The 21,234-nt window shown below is 44.1% G+C and overlaps 1 protein-coding gene across 13 annotated transcripts in view; it reads left to right on the top strand.

Annotated features, from left to right (window-relative positions):
• Nucleotides 1–21,234, top strand: part of PDE4D (phosphodiesterase 4D) — a 709,981-nt gene that overhangs the window by 442,646 nt on the left and 246,101 nt on the right. The gene's annotated exons all lie outside the window — the stretch shown is intronic.

Below are 21,234 nucleotides of genomic sequence, written 5' to 3'. Positions count from 1 at the left end.
TTGCTTTTCGATTACACCATATACATTTCTTCTCCACACTTATGCTTTTGTGTGCACATGCATGTGTATACATGTACCATACTGGTCCATGACTCACCTTTTAAAACAGGAGGCAATTGGCCCTGACTGGGAGATATTCCACCAACAGGAAAAATGCAGTCAGAGCGATCTTCCCAGCAACTGGTGATGAAACCAGACTACCTTTTTTCTATTGGTAGAATATGCCCCATTCAGGAAGCAACTGCTTCCTTCCCACCTGGAGTTTCTCTATCACTGCAGCTGGTTGGGGTGCGGAGATGAATCCGACACCACTCCTGGCCTATCTTGGCTAGAGGCTGTTGGTCAGGGGCTAGATGACCATCTGACAGAAATGCTAATTCTGTGAACGTAGACCGATTGTAAGTGCTTGGACAGAAAGGATTGTGTAGGTGCTTGGCTCTTGTGGCCGTTTCTTGCATTCTGCAGGGAGTTGGAAAAGATGACTTTGGAGGTACCTTCCAACTCCATGATTCTATAAGGGCTAGTTGGGGCCACGCTGCCTGCCAAGGCCATTTGGGCACAAGGGAACCTCAGCCCTTGTGAGCCTGCCTGGTGCATCTTTAGGGGTTGCCTATCCCAGGACCTGGCTCGATGGTATATCTCACTTCTGGTCGCCCAATATTCTAGGAATTTCCCAAATCTCTGCATTAAAATCCACACTAATTTGAAAATTTGCAAGAGCCATGACAACAGTTCCAGGTTCCTGACCCAAAGTGGCATTGTATGACATTGATTTCCTGAGTCTCTGCCTTCCTGAAGCTTTAGCTATCTAAGGGGAACGAAACTACTACTCCATTAGCCAGATAAAGTTCTACAACCTGATTTAATATCAGTATGCAGAATTTGAATGTTAAGTCTCCTTGTGAACCAACCCAGTCAGACTCTATGACAAACATCCTTGAAAGCTTATGCCACATTTGAGGTTGGATTGTTAAGATTGTAGTTTTTATGGCAACATGGTTACCTTACTGAAATCTGTTACAGATCCAGTTTTGAAAGTTGCGTTTCTTGGAAGAGAGGATGGATATCAATGGAACCAATAAATGAATGAATATGCTTTAAAAGAATGTAAAGGATGGCACTTAGTCCTAGTGTTTCACTTATTAATATTTTCTTTCTCTCTCTTTTTTATAGGTAAGTACCTCATTCTTCTTCCTTAAACTAACAGAAAATGTATTGTGCGCCTGAAACATAACAAAGAGCACAAAAGCAAACTCTGAAGAGGATGATGGCATTTCCTGCATGGGTAAGGCCTTCAAACCAACTTCAAGGTGCTCTTCACTTGTTTTTGAAGATCGCTAACAGAAAGCGGGTCCTAATTTGTCTGGTTTTTATTTGTCGAATATTAGCAGGCGCCTGCTGTCTGCTCTCAGGCATTGCAGGTTTCCTCTTCAAAAAGACCAGCCTGAGAAGTCATCACAGAAACATAGGCTTGTTCTTTGTTGAAGGAGAAGAAGGGAAGGAAGAGGATCTTGAGGGAGGTGTATTACATGATGAAAGAGGTGGTGGCAGACTTAAAGGTGTCTGGAAGATCTGTGATCATAGTCCTAACTCTCTTGTTCTGTGTCACTCTGTAAACATTCAGTCATCAGGCTGGTTCTTTTCACATCAATTAATCTGCAGAGAAGCAACATTGTTTGGGGTGTTTCCGGAATTTCAGGGAAGTGTTTTAGGGCGAGCATTTTTTTCTATAGGGACCTGTTGGACCTCACAGGCGACCCGTATAAAATGAGAGTATGGCTTAGAACACATCCAAGTTGCCCTTGCAGTGCACAGATGAAGATGATGATGATGATGATGATGATGAAGAATATAGGCATTTTTCAGAGAAGTTTGTCTGCCCTTTCCTGAGGTTCCATGGAAGTTGGTTTGAAAGTATTGCTTTACATTAGTGCAGTTCTCTACCCTTTTTATAAACATATAACTCTTTATTAGATTTTTGTATACAATGCTTTACAGCTTGCTAATCATCATCTAGGCGTTTTTTTAATTGCTGGAAAATATTGAAGGTACTATTTAAGGCATCACTCTAGAAGTTGGTAGGTCATGATAAAAAAGATATTGGAAAACAGGTATGTGAATTCAGAAATGATGCTGTGTAGCTTTACTCACCTCCATTGTCTTACACTTGCAGCATAAAAAGGCTTGTAAGATACCATGGGAAAATATGTAGAAAGACCAGGATCCTAACATTGTACCTGAGTGTACCTAAGGGACCACCTCCTATGCTCCTCAAAGAGCTCTATGCTCTGCCACCAACAACTGGCTAATGGTCCCTGGCCTTGACCAAGGCCAGAGCATTCTGTGTCCTGGTCCCCATCTGGTGAAATGAGCTCCCGGAGGAGATCAGGGCCCTGACAGAGCTAAAACAGTTCCACTTGGCCTGCAAAAAGGAGTTCTTCCAGTAGGCATTTGGTTGAGACTAGGCATAACCAACAACATCTGAAAGGCCCCTCCTTCCTCCCTCCCAGAACTTCACCAATGCGCTCTCGACCTGTTTGCACTGTTGCACTGTTTGCACTATTGCAATTATCAGTTATTAGTATTGTTATGGTTATTTATATGTTATGGATTGTTTCATGGATTGTTTATATGTTTTATGTAAACCACTCTGAGCCTCTGGGGAGGGTGGTATATAAATATAATAAACAAACAAACAAACATACAAATAATGCAGTGGGTGGGATTCAGCTTCCACCATGTTGAATTCATGAATTCTGTTTCACTAAGCCATTATTCACTGAACTTGTATTACTGCTGTGCTCTTAAGCCTGGTATACTACTTAGATGAAGATTTTAATTGGGACATATTCAGAAATATATATACCTCACTGACTAATTGGTGGCCGCAATGTCCTGCTGCCATGGACATGACAGTGTTACATGACGCTACATGCTCTGCATATTGCCTTTTTGAATACAAGTTAGTGTTTTCTGATATTGGCTGTTAACACGCTTGAAGTTGCAGTCATCAGGTGATGAACATGCCTACGTAAACAATTGTGTCAGCTTCTCTTTAGCTCTCATAGCTATTAAGTGATGATAGTCTTTTCTTGTATGAATCCTTCTAATCTTTATAAAGCTACCTTTATTGGGGATGAATGACCACAATCTAATTGTGAGTTAATGGCAAGTATCCAAGAAAGCAGTTTAGCTGAGATTGGCATATCCATTTGTGGATTTTGCCCTCTGCTGACCTCCCAGAAAAAACAGGGGTCAGTGGGCTGCAGAAAGAGGGGAAAGTGGGAAAATCCTGCTCTGCAAACTCCATGGATGGCTGGATGCATGCCGCTGAATTCTGTTGATAGATCTGTCTGTGAAATAATTCTTTTGTCTGGCTTTTATCTACTGCCACCCAGTTTCATTAAGACATATATAGGGAGAGTGGGAGGGGCGGAATACACTGCCCCCCACTGCATTTTTGCCCCTTCATATTTGTTTAAAAATTTTCTATCTTCTTTCTTCTGGGAGATACATGGGGAAATATGCAAGCATCACAGGATGTTATCCACAAAGAATAGAGGATGGGGGTGGGCCTGAACTCACTATTACCTATCCTGTTCTCCTCTTCCGCATTTCCTTCCCCCCCCCCTTGCTTGTTTTCTCTCTCTGCTGATTAATAGCAGCATTCAGTGAGAGCATTCTGTAGAAACTCTGACATCTGTTTCCTCCGTTGTGGTGAGTACATTGCCCCAGGAGTCCATTGGGCCATGGAAAGGGGCAAAGGAGAAAAACGAGTGTCAAGAGTCACTTAGCCTGGGATCTTATTTTAATAATTCATTGTTTGCTGCCTGTGACTTGCCTGTATGTATGCTATGCGCTTCTGAGTAAGTGTGAAATGCCTTGTTGCTCACTAGTGAATACCTTTAAACAACATATATATATATATATATATATATATATATATATATATACACCATCCTTAAAATCTGAAGTGCTAAACAGAACATAATGCTTCAAGAGGCTTAAGCCCCAGGATATCTCACTGCAGAAAACTGTTACAATGCTCTATGCTACAGGCTACAAAACCAAAAGACTGAGGAGACAAATGGATGAGATGCAGATCCCACATTCCACTCTCCATGAAATGCAAATTGCCGGCTCATACAGCCTCAGTTTGCCCCTGGGTCATGCGGAAAAGGGAGAAAGAGTTTTAATCTTTTAATCCTCATTTAGTTTTGATATTCAAAACCCTCTGTGCTATTAGCAATATTAAGGGGAAGAGCCCATGTAGCTGGAGCATTATTAATGCAGCTAATGAAGTCAAGTATCTCTGTTAGTGAAATACAAAAAGGTTTAGTCAGATAATTCCACAAATATGACCTCTTATTTTGTTTTGCATGAAGTATCAGTCAGAGGTCATTGTGGACTCTAAAGTGCTTTAGCTTTTGGCAATTGAAATTCAATTCTGTTTCAACGAATGAATGAAATAACTGTATGAATGTTGAATGTATGTTCAGGTTTATGCTGTGCCAGAAACGTATACTTCTTAATTTCTTGGAGGAGGAGAAACCTAGAAAAGCCAAATATAAAGCGGGTAGCAGTACCAAAGGTCAATCCTCCTGAGAGGGCAGTATATAAATATAATAAACAAACAAACAAACAAATAAATAAAGATACAGAAGGACAATTCCAAACTAGATTATGTAAAACCAGTCTTTGTTACATAGATCAACTATACATGTATCTCAGCTAACTAACATATTAATTAGAACAAATACAGGGCTGTGTATATAGTGCAAGAATTATTGAACACAAAGGATTTCTTCTAATCTATGTACTCTTGATGAAGTCATATGTGATGATAAAATCCTTTAGTTATTTTTGTTAAGTTTAAAGAGATTGAGATTCTGCAAGGAGGGAAGAAATGTGCAGCTGGATATAAAACACCCCCAACACCATAACAATTGTGCCTACAATCCCAATTTCATTGAATAAATATATCTGTGTTTATTAGTTGCCTTTTAATTAAGGTGACCAGATAATCCCACTTTTGGAGGGACATCTGGGGGTACCTGGCAAATTGTACTTATGTTGAAATTAAATATATATATATCAGAATACTATTTTTGCGTTCTATGCGTTCTATGAAACTTTTGTTGGTCCCTATAGACCAAATTTTTAATCAAGAACCCCCCTGGTCAATGGTGTATGCTTTACCAATGTTAAAATCTGGTCACCTTACTTTTAATCCAGTGAAAGTTCTCAAATATTGATCAGTGTTGTTACTCTTTCATGTAAAACATTCAAAGAGCCTGACTTCTGTAACAAATAGTAGGACTCAGTCAAACTGTTTATACTTGTATAAAATGTTACTCATTATAATCATAGAATCATAGAGTTGGAAGGGGCCATACAGGCCATCTAGTCCAGCCCCCTGCTCAACGCAGGATCAGCCCAAAGCATCCTAAAGCATCCAAGAAAAGTGTGTATCCAACCTTTGCTTGAAGACTGCCAGTGAGGGGGAGCTCACCACCTCCTTAGGCAACCTATTCCACTGCTGAACTACTCTGACTGTGAAAAATTTTTTCCGGATATCTAGCCTATATTGTTGTACTTGTAGTTTAAATCCATTACTACGTGTCCTTTCCTTTGCAGCCAATGGGAACAGCATCCTGCCCTCCTCCAAGTGACAACCTTTCAAATACTTAGAGGGCTATCATGTCCCCTTTCAACCTCCTTTTCTCCAGGCTGAACATTCCCAAGTCCCTCAACCTATCTTCATAGGGCTTGGTCCCTTGGCCCCAGATCATCCTGGTCGCCCTCCTCTGCACCCTTTCAATTCTATCTACATCCTTCTAAAGTAGATTTTGCACTTTCTGCTTTCACAATGCCATCCATATATAACCACAACAGGAAACAAACCTCTTATCATGTTTCTCAATTTTTCTAATAGGGGAAATTCCCCAGTTCCTTGGCCATTCTAGGCTATTTTGATAACATTTTCTAACTGTGTTTTATTCATTTTGAGACGTGAGTAAAATTATACACAGTATTAGAAGTGAGGCCACGTTAATATGTTAACAGGTATTCATATATTGGCTATGTTATTTTCCTAACAATTCATAGAATCATAGAGTTGGAAGGGGCCACACAGGCCATCTAGTCCAACCCCCTGCTCAACGCAGGATCAGCCCAAAGCATCCTAAAGCATCCAAGAAAAGTGTGTATCCAACCTTTGCTTGAAGACTGCCAGTGAGGGGGAGCTCAGCACCTTCTTAGGCAACCTATTCCACTGCTGAACTACTCTGACTGTGAAAAATGTTTTCCTGATATCTAGCCTATATCGTTGTACTTGTAATTTAAACACATTACTACGCGTCCTTTCCTCTTCAGCCAGCGGAAACAGCATCCTGCACTCCTCCAAATGACAACCTTTGAAATACTTAAAGAGGGCTATCATGTCTCCTCTCAACCTCCTTTTCTCCAGGCTGAACATTCCCAAGTCCCTCAACCTATCTTCATAGGGCTTGGTCCCTTGGCCCCAGATCATCTTTGTTGCTCTCCTCTGTACCCTTTCAATTTTATCCACATCCTTCTTGAAGTGAGGCCTCCAGAACTGCACACAGTACTCCAGGTGTGGACTGACCAGTGCCGTATACAATGGGACTATGGCATTGAATATGCCTATTCTATTGCCTTGTAGCTGAGGTTCTCCAGCATTCTTCAGATTTTTCTCCTAGGGTAGCCAGTTCAGACCCCATCTTAACTTTAAAATTAAAGACCTAACAGTAGGTGTACGTACAAATATTGATGTCTGTCACTGTATGTTTCACAGGCAAGGTCTCTTTTGTTTCCTGGCTTGTTTTAAGTCTTGATTGGCAAGTTAGGTGACTAAGAATTGGGTACCTGCTGAGCAAAACTGAAGAAGCTGCTTGAGGCTGATCAAAACAAAGGAAATGAGGCTTCTGATGAGAACTGCAAGGAAATGCTCTGAAGAGGGGAAACAAAGGGGATGCTGAAGACAGGACATTTTTCGTGCACAGAAGGAAGTTTCAGACACATTTCCAAAAGCACAACAGAGGCTGACAATCCAGTCAGATGCAACACAAAATCATATTTTAATTACAGCTAGATGGTGAAAACAGGATTCAGTTCCCAGGGGAACACTCAGGGTCAAATGATATAATAGGTTTTATAATTACTCGTGTCCAGGTTCACTGGACCATATTGAGCCTCCTTCGGGTAGAGACCACAGGCACACACATACACGCACGCACACACACACAACCCCCCTGGCCGCCCCCCCATTGCCCCGCCGCTATTTCCCCGTGCCCACAGACAAGCACAGCCACCCACCCACTGGCTCTCCCACCCCTTCCCCCACCGCACATACTTACGCACACACTCCTCTCTACCCTCCCTCTTCCCTCGCCAGCTCCCCCTCCCGATTCACCCCCCCTCGTGATTCCCCCCCACCCTTCACACACACCCTGTCCCCTCCCCTTTCACCTACCTCTCTGCCTGCCTTCCTTTCTTCCTTCTTACTTCCTGACTTCCTCTATTTCTCCATCTCCTTCCTGTCTCTCTGTCTCTCCCTCTCACTTGCTTCCTGTCTTTTTCCTTTACTTCCTTTCTTTCTCCCTTCTACCCATCCCTTCAACCACTCCTTGCCCTTTTTTCTCCCTCCCATACCTCCTTTCCTCTTCTTCCTTCCTTTCCTACAGTCTGCCTCCCCATCCGCTAGCGCCCACTGTCTTTCTTCTACAGAGGGCTTAATTTCTAGTGTCCTAATAATATAAATATATAGAGATGAGAAATATTTCACCTGGGTTGGCTATCCCATTTTCTGTTGTACAGAGAGGTATACAATGAAAATTTAGGGACATGATCTACTCTCTTATCCTGCTTTCTGAGAACTTTGAACTGATTGGCACGTTAACATTAAAACAAGTTGAATAATTTCAAGAGAAGGGAGTTATTGTTTAAATTATTATTTGTGAGCAGATATTGTAATTCAGGTTTTTTCACCCAACAAATCAAGACTCTGGTTTGAAATGAATGTATTTTTGCAGAGACGTGGAAAGAATGTGCGGGATGCATAAGATCAGCCAAAAGTGGGCAATGTAATACCCCCCCCCAAAAAAAACTGATAGCATTCTGTATAGACAAGGAGTACATCTCAAGCAAATTCACTGCATTTTTCTAAAAAAGATGTGCTTTGCAGAATAATTCATCTGGCTGTAACCTGCTGATATGCATAAACATTCATATTATGTGCCATTGACGCAGTAGAGAATTGGCTCATTCATATGAAGAAGAAAAGCAATACAGATCTGAATCTTAACTCATTTCTGTGGGGAACAAAAAGAGCCTTTAGAAGTTGAAGCAGAACCCATGACCAAAACCAGCAAAAAAAAAAAAATTACTCTGTCCAGCAGAATACTTGGAAGATACGGGGCACATCTAGGTGATACAGAAGAGAAATGTTTTTTTGTTTTTTGTTTTAAATTTCATGTGCACCTCCAGGCAGGCTAAATCAAATGAAGACCTTGGCTACAGAGGAGGTCAAATTTCCTTTGTACTGTTTTTTTCTGTTTGAATCCCACCTTACAGTGGACACTTGCTGGGGTAGGTGAGGAGGAGGAGGATATATAGGTGCCATAGGGTGGCTAACTTCCAGATGGGACCTGGAGATCTCTAGGTTTTGCCTTAAAATTCCTGGTGATTCCCAGAGCAACACTGGGTCACGATACATTTTTCTCAGAAGTGACATCATGGTGCACAGGGCACCATAGGTCCTCATGTCCCAGCCCCCCAATCTCCTACCAGTTGCCTGGCAACCCTAACAGTGAATTAGTTCTGAGTGTGCACAAAGCATTTCTCACCGTTTAGATGCATGTGCTAGAATATGAGCTTTCTACACAGCTGTTAAGTAGATAAGCAATTTAAGGCCGAAGTGCAGTATGGGAAGGGTGCTGAAAGTTTTCCCCATCATCAATTCTGCGTCTGCTGTCTGCCCCACCAGCTGTGATTTTCTTGGTCCAGCATTGGAAATTTGCTACTGCCTCCACTCTTCACATCACTGAAAGTAAGATTTTTTTCCCCAGGAATATTTTAACATTTTCCCTTCTGCACTTTTGAAGATACCAAAAAATCCCGTATCCTCAATGAATATGTCCTTGGGGATATCAAGATGTTGAATCGATAGGACATGTCCTTTTATACTGTCTTTTTAATAAAGATACATGTGATGAACTTTTATCTCGACTATTACGAAAATTTCTGAAAGAAGGCATTATTTGGCTGATCTACTTATAGATATATCACACCAGACTATGGAGCAAGTTGCCTCGCTGGAGAAACAGAATGTCCATTTCCCTTTTAAATGTTAACACTGTAACTAGGAGTCTTAGTATATAGGTTTGTAGGATCACATTTTCAGTCTTAATGTTCATTGTGTTTATTTTTGCTGGTTGTTGACCATAAACAATCAATCCATCAACCCTTTCTTGGTTTACATCTGTCTGTCATTATCCACATGGCTCATACAGGCTTAAGTCTCACTGAAGTCTGTTTGAGCCTCACTTCTGTATAGGACTGAATCTGTTTGGTGTTTATATTAGTACTACGGGTGAAGCCCACTTTAAAAGCAGGCTGGGAGCTGCTGTCCTGCTCCAATGCCATCTCTCACTGCATGAGGCTGGAGAGAGTGGCAGGAGGGCAACCGAGGATGTGGTGGTCCCTTGATGGTGGCAAAGAGGTGGTGAATGGCAGTGAGGCACCTGCAGGGGAGATGGTTGCTTGTACTGCCACCAGCAGCAGGGAGGTGTGGATGGGCACACCTCTACTGGGGGATGGGAAGGGCGGCCACCTCCATCCTAGAGGGCCTGCATTTGTGGGACACCTCAGTGGTGGCAGGAGCCAGGAAGGCTGGTTGGGCCTCTGTGGAGGAGGCAGATGGACCTTGCAGCCCCCACTGGTGGTGAGTAGGCAGGGCAGGCATGCAGGCACTCTGAGGAAGAGGCATCTGGCATTCCCAGCCTTTGCAGGTGGGAAGGAGGTGGTGGTCACCAACATGTGCTCTATGGAAGAGGCAGCTGGTCTGCACAGCCCCCACCAGTGGCAAGGAGGTGCACTGGCTGGTTGTGCAGAGATGCGTGACTGACCTCCTGCTGGCTTCTTGTGGTTGGAAGGAGGAGGAAGTGGGGGTGGGGAAGAGCCTCAGTGAGGGCCAGTCAGAGGCCCCCTGCTGCTTCCCAGTGGTGTGCCCTCTGACCAGCTAGTGGGGAGGGCCCCCCAAAGGCCAATCAGACGGCCAACATGTTGTCATAAGTACCCTTCACATTTTATGTGGTATGATTTATGCAATAAATTTTGGGATTTTTAATAATAGATTTTTCAAGGGATTTTTTTTTGTTCCTAAAACAGGATATTTCTATAGAACACCTGCTTTGCATGCAAATAGTCCAATTCTCACTCACTGGCATCTCCAGTTTACAGAGGATTTTGGACAGCTTGCAATAGAGGGAGACTACCAATGAATTGACCCGTGGTCTTGACTCAATGTAAAGCATCTCTGTCCTGCACAGTAGGCGGCATCTTCTGCCATGCAGAGACAAGTGAGGTACTGTTATATAAACTAGTGCTGTTTGAAAATGTAAGTGCAAATCCCAGATCATTTGGCCTACAGATCACACTGACAGTTTCTCTGCTTAGAATTACCAAAGACCCTTTTTATTGTTTTCCTTGCATACTCAAATATTTGTATGATCAGATAACACACAAATGCTTGTATAACATTAGGCAAGTACTAGGTAATAATCAGCCTCTTTATCATCTATTTCACTGGATAATAAATTACTGATAGACAAACATCAGTTGGGTCTATGCATGCAGATATCTCTGCAACATTCAAATGTGTACTTCAGTCTTATGAAAATAATGTTCTTGGGCTAAGAAAGCTTTTCTTTCTGGTAGATGGAACGGAGCATGTAGTAACTTAGGAGATTACAAGATGCCAGCCATGTCAATATGTTGAGACGTCAGGTAAAATTAGAAGTACCTTTATTCTAATAACAGATTAAATGGTGGTAGTAAAAATACGTATTACAGGATGGAAACCTGGATATTACAGGGCTGTCAGAAACCTGGTTAACTTGTGATTATGTTTAGAATGCATTTTGTTGATGTTTTGCTGCCTTGCATAGATAAAAACTAAATAAATACAAGATCAAAATTATCACAAAGATGGTAAAAAATTATTAATTCAGCTAAGTGTGTAACACTGCCGTCCTGAGCAGAGTTACATTCTTCTAAGACCATTGTCATCAGTGAACTTAAAGTAAAGGTAAAGGTATCCCCTGTGCAAGCACTGAGTCATGTCTGACCATCGGGGTGAGCCCTCTAGCGTTTTCATGGCAGACTCAATACGGGGTGGTTTGCCAGTGCCTTCCCCAGTCATTACTGTTTTACCCCACAGCAAGCTGGGTACTCATTTTACCGACCTCGGAAGATCGAACTCCCAGCCTCATGGTCAGAGCTTCAGACAGCATGTTGGCCGCCTTACCACTCTGCTCCACAAGAGGCTCTCTTCAGGGAACTTAGAAAAGTATAATTCTGCACTGCAAGGAGGTCACTGCAAGTGAGGCCTGATACCAGGATCCCTTTAAGGCCTTAGACAGTACCGGAGGTAGTTTTGCTTTTACCCTAGTCATCCTCCTCCCTCCAGGCTGCTCCTTGTCTTCCTCTCTAAGCCATGGGCTAAAGAGAGAAGCTAACATTCCACCAACCTCTTGTCCTCTGGCTGCTGGGTTTTGAATAGCCCTGAGCAGTTTTGACAAGCCTCTAGGTTCCTGGCCTGTGAGACTGTGTCTCATGAGGACATCCCTCTGGAGGTGCTGCATTCTATATCTCCTAGTTCCTCGGTTCCTGTTCCTGGCGGCTTTCTTGGGCTCAAAGTGGGCTACCATATGTTCTTTCACTGGTGGTTGTTGGGCTGTGGGAGCCATGGCCATGTGGTCCTTGAGGAATACAGACTTGGGGAGGATGGATAGCCAGAAAGAAGTAGTTCTCAAGCTGGCGATGGCAAAAACTCTATTCAGACAATATAAGCAGAATGAGTTCCTGGGCACAGTCTGGTTTTCGTATTACTTCATCAATGATACTTTATCAATATTATGTTGTATTTCTTTAAAGTTGGTTTCGACAAAGATTTCTAACAAAATTAGTCTTCAGCAATCAACCTTTTAATACATATATTTTGTATATCCAAATTCTCTTTTATATTTAGTATTTCTCAGAAATGGATCTACTAATATCAATGGCCCAACAAGGTATTCATCTTCTAGAGCAGTGGTTCTCAACCTTGGGGTCGCGACCCCCATTTGAAGTCGCTTGGCCCCTTTCCCGGGGTTGCCAGGTTGCTGGCCATCATGGTGGCGGCGGAGATAGGTGGGGGTGGTGGAGCCATGGCAATGGCCGCCTCCACGCCGCCTCGATGTGCCAGTGCGCATGTACGCACAAGCCACCCATGCGAGTGCGCACAAGCCACCCGTGTGCACTGCCACCAAAGTTGGGATTGTGGCACAGTTAAGGCTGAGAACCACTGCTGTAAGGTATCTTATATGTGGCCCCTTGGAGAGGACGGAGGCAAGTGAGTATGCTGGCGCTGGACACAGCTAGACATTTAGAACAGTGGTCACTAATTCTATTCTTTTGAATGAAGCCAGGCAATATCATTGCTATCCTGGGGTATTCCTTTGTTTATGCAGTGTGTATGTTCCATTGTTGTATGGCAAGTGGTTAATATTCAGGGTTGCAGGGAGGGCAGATATTGTCATTGCACACAGACATCACATCTGGTGTGACCAGGAAGTGCTGGTATTGTGCAAGTGAATGTCCGAGCGTCACCCTGGTACAATGCCAGCTCTTCCAGGTTGGGCCCAAAGGGGTGTGATTGTGTGGGGATCACAATCGCTGGCCTCCCATTTGGCTGGCCTATTTATGCCCTCTGACCAGCTGAGCATTTCTGTAAATTAAAATATTTTTTCACAGATATTCTTCAGCTAAAATCTTAAAGACACTTTTCTGGGAGTAATTCCCATTGTGACTTACTTCTGCATAGGCCCTTTTGGGACCTTTCTCTGATTCTTGCCTTGATATTACCTAAGTTTTCACAAGACTGAGTTTACTCCCTTGAACTGTATTCAGAATTATAGACAGAAATTTATAGATAGAAATTATTCTCTTCTAATAATCCTCCTGGTAACAGGCTCATGGAGGGAGGATTAGTAATTGGAGAGAAGGCTTTCTACCTATAAATTGTTAATACTGAACACAGACGAGGTGAATAATGTGTAAGTACATGCATGCATATTTTGTTTCAATCCATATCCATATTCTTCTAAATTAGGAAGTATATCCATGGAAGGTGATATTGCATGAAAAAAGGACAGCATGTTTGCTTAAAAATGAGACAGCCAGCCTCAACACGGAATGCAGATTTAATTTTCATCACTCGATACACCATGTGCTGCAAAACTAATGCACATTAACATTAGGAGCTGACCTAACATTTCTAAAATGTCTTTATTTTGCCTATTCAGCTATCATCCAGACAGTCTAAACATAGCAATGACAGTTGATATTCACACATGGCATTCACCTAGGGAGATGAATAAACATGATTGTTCTGCTATGGAGCTGTGGCAATATGGCTACATATGCATTTTAATGGGCAGCCTAATACATAATAGCAGCAGTGGGTTGAACATGAATTTCTTGATTGATTCTAACACTTTGTCTGAAGCAATGGCCTTGTACAAGGCTGGTAGTTGTGACACGTGATATATACGTATTGGGGCAGAATGTGGCTGCGCCTGTGCTGTTAAGGGCTCACTATTGGGAACATATCAGTTCCAATTTGCTCTTCATGGTTTTACTGTAGATTTGCAAACCTCCAGGTGGGCCATGAAGATGTCCCAGAACTACAGCTGATCTCTTGATTACAGAGATCAGTTTCCCAAGAGAAAATGGCTGCTTTGGAAGGTGGACCGTATGCTGAAGAGGTCCTTCTCTTCCACAAACTCTGCCCTTCTCAAATTCTACCCCATTAATCTCCAGGAACTTCCCACGCTGGAGTTGGCAGTCATACACTATATGTTTCTGCATCCAATTTAATTTGCTGGTGCCTGTCTTTAAAGTCCTTCCTGCCATGAAAGACTGACTCTCCCAATATGAAGAAGTGTGCATGCACACAAAAGCTTATACCTTGAATAATACTTGGTTGGTCTTAATAGTGCCAGCAGGCTTGGAATTTGTTCTCCTAATATGTAGGCATGCAGCAACTTCATAGAATCACAGAATCATAGAGTTGGAAGGGTCCATACAGGCCATCTAGTCCAACCCCCTGTTCAGCGCAGGATCAGCCCAAAGCGTCCTAAAGCATCCAAGAAAAGTGTGTATCCAACCTTTGCTTGAAGACTGCCAACTTGATTTGGTACTCTTGCTGGCTCTGCATCCGCCCACTAAGGTGTGATTAGCTGCCTGTTTATGGGCTTTCTTGGTGGCTGCCTTTGTGGAACAGCCTCCCTTAGGTAATGAGTTGGGTTGGCTTCTGCCCTATAAACTGAACACTTCCAGTGGGCTTTGGAGGCCTTTAAAATGGTAGAGGATGTGGTTTGGTTTAATTGATATTGTCTGTTTCGACCTTGCTGCCCACCTTGGGTTGGAAGAAAGGGTGATCTTAAAAACCTCAAAATATATGAATAATAGGACACTTTTAAAGAAGGATCGAACATGCATGTTTTTATCCTAAATTGAGAAGGAAGTAATCAGATGCTAAATAGGCACCAAACACTTAAACACAGAGACTTTTGCTGCTCTCTTTCTCTGTTTATATGTATACTAGGAATAAAGCCCGCTTCAGCCAAAATGCAGCGGGCACTACCGGGGTGGGTGGCTGTAGGGGCAGAAGGAAGCGAGGAAGACGGGCAGAAAGAAAGATAGGAAGGAAGAAAGGGACGCACAGAGAAAGAGATGAAGGAAGAGGGATAGAAAGGCAAAAAGGAGGGAGGAAGGGATGGAGGGCGAAGGGAGCGTTGGGAGGAAGGAAGCGGCGTGGGGGTGTAGAATGCGGGGCATGGAAGCGGCGGCAGAGGCGGAAGGGGTGGATGGGGGCGTGGGAGAGGTGGCAGAGGTTTGTGAAGGCAGGGCGGGGAACTGTTGGTGGAGGTGGGCGCAGATGGAGAGGGTGCGGGAATAGGGGGGAGAATGTGGAGGTGCACGGGGATGCGGAGGGCTTGGGAGGGGGAGAACGCATGGCGGGAAGCGGCGGTGGAGGTGTGCGTAGGTGGGGAGGGGTTGAAGGAGGGGGCAGAAAGTGTGGCGGGAATCCGAGGGGGGATGGGGAGGGATCGAAAGGGCAGAGAGCGCAGAGTGGGAAGGGGTGGCGGAGGCGAGTGGGGGCGGGAAGGGCATGAAAGAGGGGGGAGAGGGCGTAGCAGGAAGGCACGGCAGAGGCGAGCGGCAGGCTGGGTACCTAGCAGATTGTTTCCCCGCAGAAGTAGGGCGACTGCGTGGGCGGGGTTCCTGGCGGCGCAGTCGAGGGCAGGGCGGGCGGGCCGTGACATGCCTGGGCGGGTGGCAGGCATGAGATGGCAGCCTGAGGCGCAGCAAGCCTGCAGTGCAGCGTAGGTATGTGGGTAGTGGGTCGGCTGGGAACGGGCTCTGCGGGCAGGACATGAAGTCGGCACGCGTTGGGGCCGTCGCTCCCCGGCCGGCAGTGGAGGTTAGGGCGGGCAGGGACGTGGCTGGCCAGCGTGAAGGCTGTAAAGTGTCGGCGGAAGGCGAAGGCAGGCTCGGCTGGAGGGTGGGTGTGGGGGGAGGCGTGGGCCTGGCTAGGCGCGCTGTCGGGTTGGAGGCAAAGTCAGGCAGCGGTGTGTTAGGGCGGGCGGCGATGTGCCTCGCCGGCTGTCAGGCTTGAAATGGCGGCCGGCAGGCGAAGGCAGGCTCCGGTGGAGGGTGGGCGGTCCGGGTGGCGGGCTGTCAAGTGGAGGGGCCAATCGGCTGGCGTTTTGCACCAGCCGATTGAGCCCTCCGCTTGTCAGTTGGGAGGCCAGAGCCCAATCGGAGGGCTTGCTCATCACGGACGGACTCCTCCCACAGAGGGCTTACTCTTTCATTAATACCGCGGAGCGGTTACAGATATAAAATTTGGCGATTAACCATAGTGGATAGAATCCTACAGAACTTTTCAGATGCCAGTGTTTTCTCTGGTTCAAGGAGCCTTGCTCAAGTCTTGCTCCTTCCACTGTGGGAAAATGCTATTTCTGGAAATGTTTGTGGGATCCAACCCAAGACGTTTCTTTTGATAGTACAGCTATTGTCTTGATGAACAGTGCTGTTGATGACTTATTCACATATTACTCACAGCTGAATGGCTAAAATGACTTATTTCAAGGAACTGAGCAGACCTGTCTTGATACTTTGTTCTGTTAGGGTCGTTCTGAACATGACAGTGCTTATGCCTGTTTCGGCACCATAAGGCAAGAAAGAACAAATCCAAGGCCGAGGGCACATGGCAGCCCTAAGAGTAGTCCCTGAATTAGTGCTGTGGCCTTGAAATGACCCAAAAGAGGGAAGAGCCCAGCTGCGAACCCTCGGACTAATTCAAGCCTTTTAGAACTGGGTTCCTGATGGTGATGTCACCCAGAGAGAGAAGTGGGGGAATTGAGAAAGAGGAGCCTTGTTGGGGTCTAAAAGCATGAGCCTCTGGTCTAACCAAGTCAACTTCCTTATTCCCATGGCACAGAAACAGGTGCCAGCAAGGCTTACCTCACCACAGTCTGTTCGGAAAACCTGAGTTTACCATCTTTGTTCAGATTGTCTGTCACAAACGGTCCTATATCCTATTGCTAGTCGGCTTAACAGTTCCTTGCTAACCAGATAGGATTATCAGTGCACGAGCCTGCTCAGAGACACATCCCTTATTGACATTACTAAACATTAGCCAATCTCAGTTTGTCTATTCTGAGTGGAAGTGATTTGGAGCATTGTTTGAACTAACCTGAAATTCTGTACTGGGAAGGAGGGAACAAGAAGCATTTACCATTTATATTCACTTTGGGGAATAATGTGAAAAGCCTTTCTGCATACCATGAAGAAAGTAAGCTGTGGATTTCTTCCCATAGTTTGAATATATTTGAGACTGATTTTCTTTTTGCACTAGCTTCAAATCTGAATGGTTTTTTTTCATCACCATTATTATTATTAGTTCTTTGTTATTACTATTAATAATTATTATTATTTATTTAACCCACCCTTTCCCAAAGGCTGAGGGTGGGCAACAACATGTATAAAAACAGGTAAATATTAATAATCAATATATTAAAACATTCTACAGTCAAATTAGTTCAAAACCACCTCTAATTAGCATCTCTAAATTAAAAACTACCCAGTTTTATTCTCTGGCTCCACTGGTCTTCATCATGACCATCATGATAATAACATTCCCATGTTCAGACAAAACTCTATGGTTAAACCAAAATGGGCTGTACTGGAAGTAATGCTGTCATGCCATTGGTGACATCATTATGTTGCTGGTAAGCCCCTCCCCCAAGTAATTCTCCCACTGTTTTGCCAGTCGTAGGAATAGTTATAGGGGAAAGGAACAAGGGGAAAGGGAAAAAGGAAACAATGAGATCTCCCCTAAGTCTTTGCAGGCGCCTTCTTGTGCTAGGCTATAAATTTCCTTGTTTTTGAAGTGCTGTAAGACTCCTGTTTATTTTGGCATTGGCCTTTAGGCAGTACACAGGGTGCCATTTTCACACTTGTTAGGTTCATTCTTAACCACAGAGAGGTCAAGATTTGTTTGTCTAACAAATCTTTCACCAAAAGAGCACATGCTTTCTTGGCTCTTAACAACACAGCCTGTTGTAGAATGTAGGAATACAGCCTTGAGCAGCATCCCATGGAGAGCCTCAGTCTCTAGCTAGAATCAGGGTTGCTATGAATCTGCTCCTGTTGTGAAATACTAGAAGATAAGGATCCTTAGTGGCTACAGCATTGAACTTCAGCTGGGGAGATTCAGGTTCATGTTTCTAAGTTTATGTTGACCCAGCCATAGCATCAACTTTGTGCCAAATAAGGGCTGGATTTTTTTGACTGGGGAGGAACCCCTGAAATATTTTCAGAATTTGAGGAATCCCATGATATGCCCCTACAGACAAGTGGGCGCAGAATCAGATTCGGGAGCCAGCCAATCAATCAATTGATCATTTTCCAATGTGGAGAAAGAGACTAGGCCTGTAGAACAACAGAGGAAGTGGGCTCCAGTGATGACTGCTGATGTCAGTGGCCATCCAGACTCCTGGGAAAGGTTTCGTAACCCCTGGGGAGATCTCGCATAACCCCTGGGTTCCCTGAAACCCTGATTGGAAATCCCTGCCACAGAGAGATGCCAAAGTAGCTCTCCCCACCATATTGAATCATAGAATCGTAGAGTTGGAAGGGACCTCATGGGTCTTTTAGTCCAACCCCCTGCACTATGCAGGATACTCACATCCCAATTGCTCATCTACTTTAATCTGCCACTCCCTTGAGCCTTCACAGATCAGCCTTTCTTTGCTTAAGAACAAATTCCTCCTCTTTGTGCAGATTTTCTAAGAAACAAGCCCCATTGCAATCATGGGACTCTTCCCCATTAAGCATGCAACTAACTGTAACGGAAAAACAGGAGCTTTGGGGCCCATGAAACAGAGTTTTAACTACATTTTCACGGAATAAAGCCCTTTCTATTGATTAAGAGTAGTATTTAACAGCTCTGAAGAAAGTAGTCAGAGCAAAAGCACCTTACCTTTTCAAAAGTCTCCTAGTCTCTTGCTTTATTTTCCTTGCAGAAGACTAACATGGCTCTCCCTCCAGCCTTCTCTGTCCTGGACTGTCCTGATTACCTGGGCCCCTGAAAAGACACACAGTTGCCCCATGGCCCTGAAACTTGATTGCTTCGGTCCAGATGCCCACATGAGGCCCAGAAATTCAGGAGGGAATTCTCAAGATGGCACACTCTTGCTCTTTAAGGCTCATTGGTGATCCCACCCCCAATCATAGCCATGGGCTGAATACTCTTTGAAGTTGACTATGTTGTTGAAATCCAGGCCACACCTGGTGCTTCCCCTGGGAAGGAAGCTAAATTGGGGGCTGGGTTTTCATTAGCAGAAGAAATATATCCGGTACCTTAAGAGCTATAAATAAAATTACAGAATGCTGTAGTTGGCAAATTCCAAAAAGTACATAATATTTTCAGAACTATACCTGGGAGGAAGAATGTTCAATTTCTCAGTGCAAAGGTCCTCGTGGTAAACATGGGCTTTGGGAATGTAGTAGATCTGCATGCCTGCTTTACAGAACATGGTGCTAACTTTTGAAGGCGCAGAAGAGTTGCTGTTCTTGTCTTTTGAGTCACCCCACCCTTTCCCCACTGCCGTTGAAAGCAAATCTGGGAAGATCAGGTTTTAATGAATGTTTGCAGTCATCTAAATCTCATTGCCAAATATAGCAAAATCCTTAAACTGCTTTGCTCTGAGAATGGTTGGCTTTGCCCTGGCTCATGAAGAGCCTAATAAGTCAGTGGGTTCGGCAAGACGCAGATTCCAAATCTCCGAAAACAGCTCCTTATTCACAACTCCAATACCTAACACAGGAAAACAGACAAACAGATGACTTATATACATTTCAGACAGACAGCTGTGAGCCCTGATTGGTCCTTAGTGAAGCAGTCTGATTGGCCCTTAATGGGGCCCTAGGATTGGTTGTCTTAGAGTCTTGTTCAAGCCATCATTTGCATGGCATGTCCACATACATGACAGAGCCTACAAAGGCCCCACGTAGCAATCAGGCTACCATCAGGAGCTGCAGACAGGGATCCTGTTCTGAAAGATCTACAGGGGCTGCCTATCTGTTTCTGGGCACAATTCAAAGTGCTGGTTCTTACCGTTAAAGTCCTAAATGGCTTGGGGACAAAGTACTTGGATTGCCACCTCCATTACTGTGCATCACTCTATGTAAGGACCAGCCATGCTCTCGGTCCTCCACCAGCAGTGGTGAGGTAGGTGGCAATCACAGACAGGGCCCTTTCAGTGGTAGCACTTTTTTGCCTGTCCCTTTAACACAGGATTAATGGCATGTTCTTTCCAGGTGATGTTATTTATTTACCTCCATAGCAGGAGTTGCTTCAATTGACCATTTCCACATATTAAATCTCTGTTAAAGGGACAGGGTTTTTTTTTTTTTGTCAAGACTACAGGAAACCCTACAGTTCTGAGGAATGCCTTTCCCTCTTAGGCTCTCCTCATGCCCACCTAATCTCTTTTAAGTTCTTGGCCAAAACATTTCTTTGAACAAATGCTGGCAGGGGCTCATGGGAATTGTAGTCCATGAACATCTAGAGGACCACAGGTTGACTACCCCTGAACTAAGCAGCTGGGTCTTTTAAAATATTTTTGCAGGGTTTTTTTTTTTTTTGCCTGATACTTTTTTAATGAAATTCATTTGCAAACTGTTAAAACTTTTGTCGTCTTTTAAATGCTCAACTGGGCTTGTAGTATATAGTTTTCCTGATGTTTAATTTTTATTTTTTTTGACGTTAAGTTTGTTGATGTTTCATTTTGTAAGGTGCCTCAAGTCACTTCTCTGGAGTGGCAATGTAGAAATGTTTAAGGTAGGTAAATAAAATAATTAATTGCTTCACATCTTACAACAGAAGCAGATTCACATGCACATACGGTGAATGTGAGCCATATGGGAGGGCAGTATATAAATCAAATACATGATGATGATGATGATGATGATGATGATGGGTTGCCAGGTCCCCTTGACCATCGGGGAGGGCAGGGTGGGATGGGGGTTAGGGTTACCGGATCCAACTTTGAAAAGTTCTAGAGATCTGGGGGAGGACAGGATCCTCATTGGGATGCAATGCCATAGTGCATTTTCTCAAGAGGAACTGATCTCTGTAGTCAGATGAGTTGTTAATCCTGGTGGAAGCTCCCACCTGGAGGTTGGCATACTTAGGAGAAAGTATACCTCTCTATCGATACTTAGATGTTCCACTTCTCATCTAATTCAAGTCCAGTAGGATCTTAGAGACAAACCTTTTCGGGGTGTAAGCTTTTAAGAGTCAGAGCCACATTTGTCAGAGAGCCAAAGCTATAAGAGTCCCTGTGGGGCTCTTGGACTTGAACCCAGCTGTTTTAC

The sequence above is a fragment of the Paroedura picta genome, chromosome 7 (assembly GCF_049243985.1).
Source record: "Paroedura picta isolate Pp20150507F chromosome 7, Ppicta_v3.0, whole genome shotgun sequence".
Taxonomy (NCBI): Eukaryota; Metazoa; Chordata; class Lepidosauria; order Squamata; family Gekkonidae; genus Paroedura; species Paroedura picta.
Note: the sequence above shows the minus strand (reverse complement) of the source record. Positions and strands in the feature narration are given on the sequence as shown.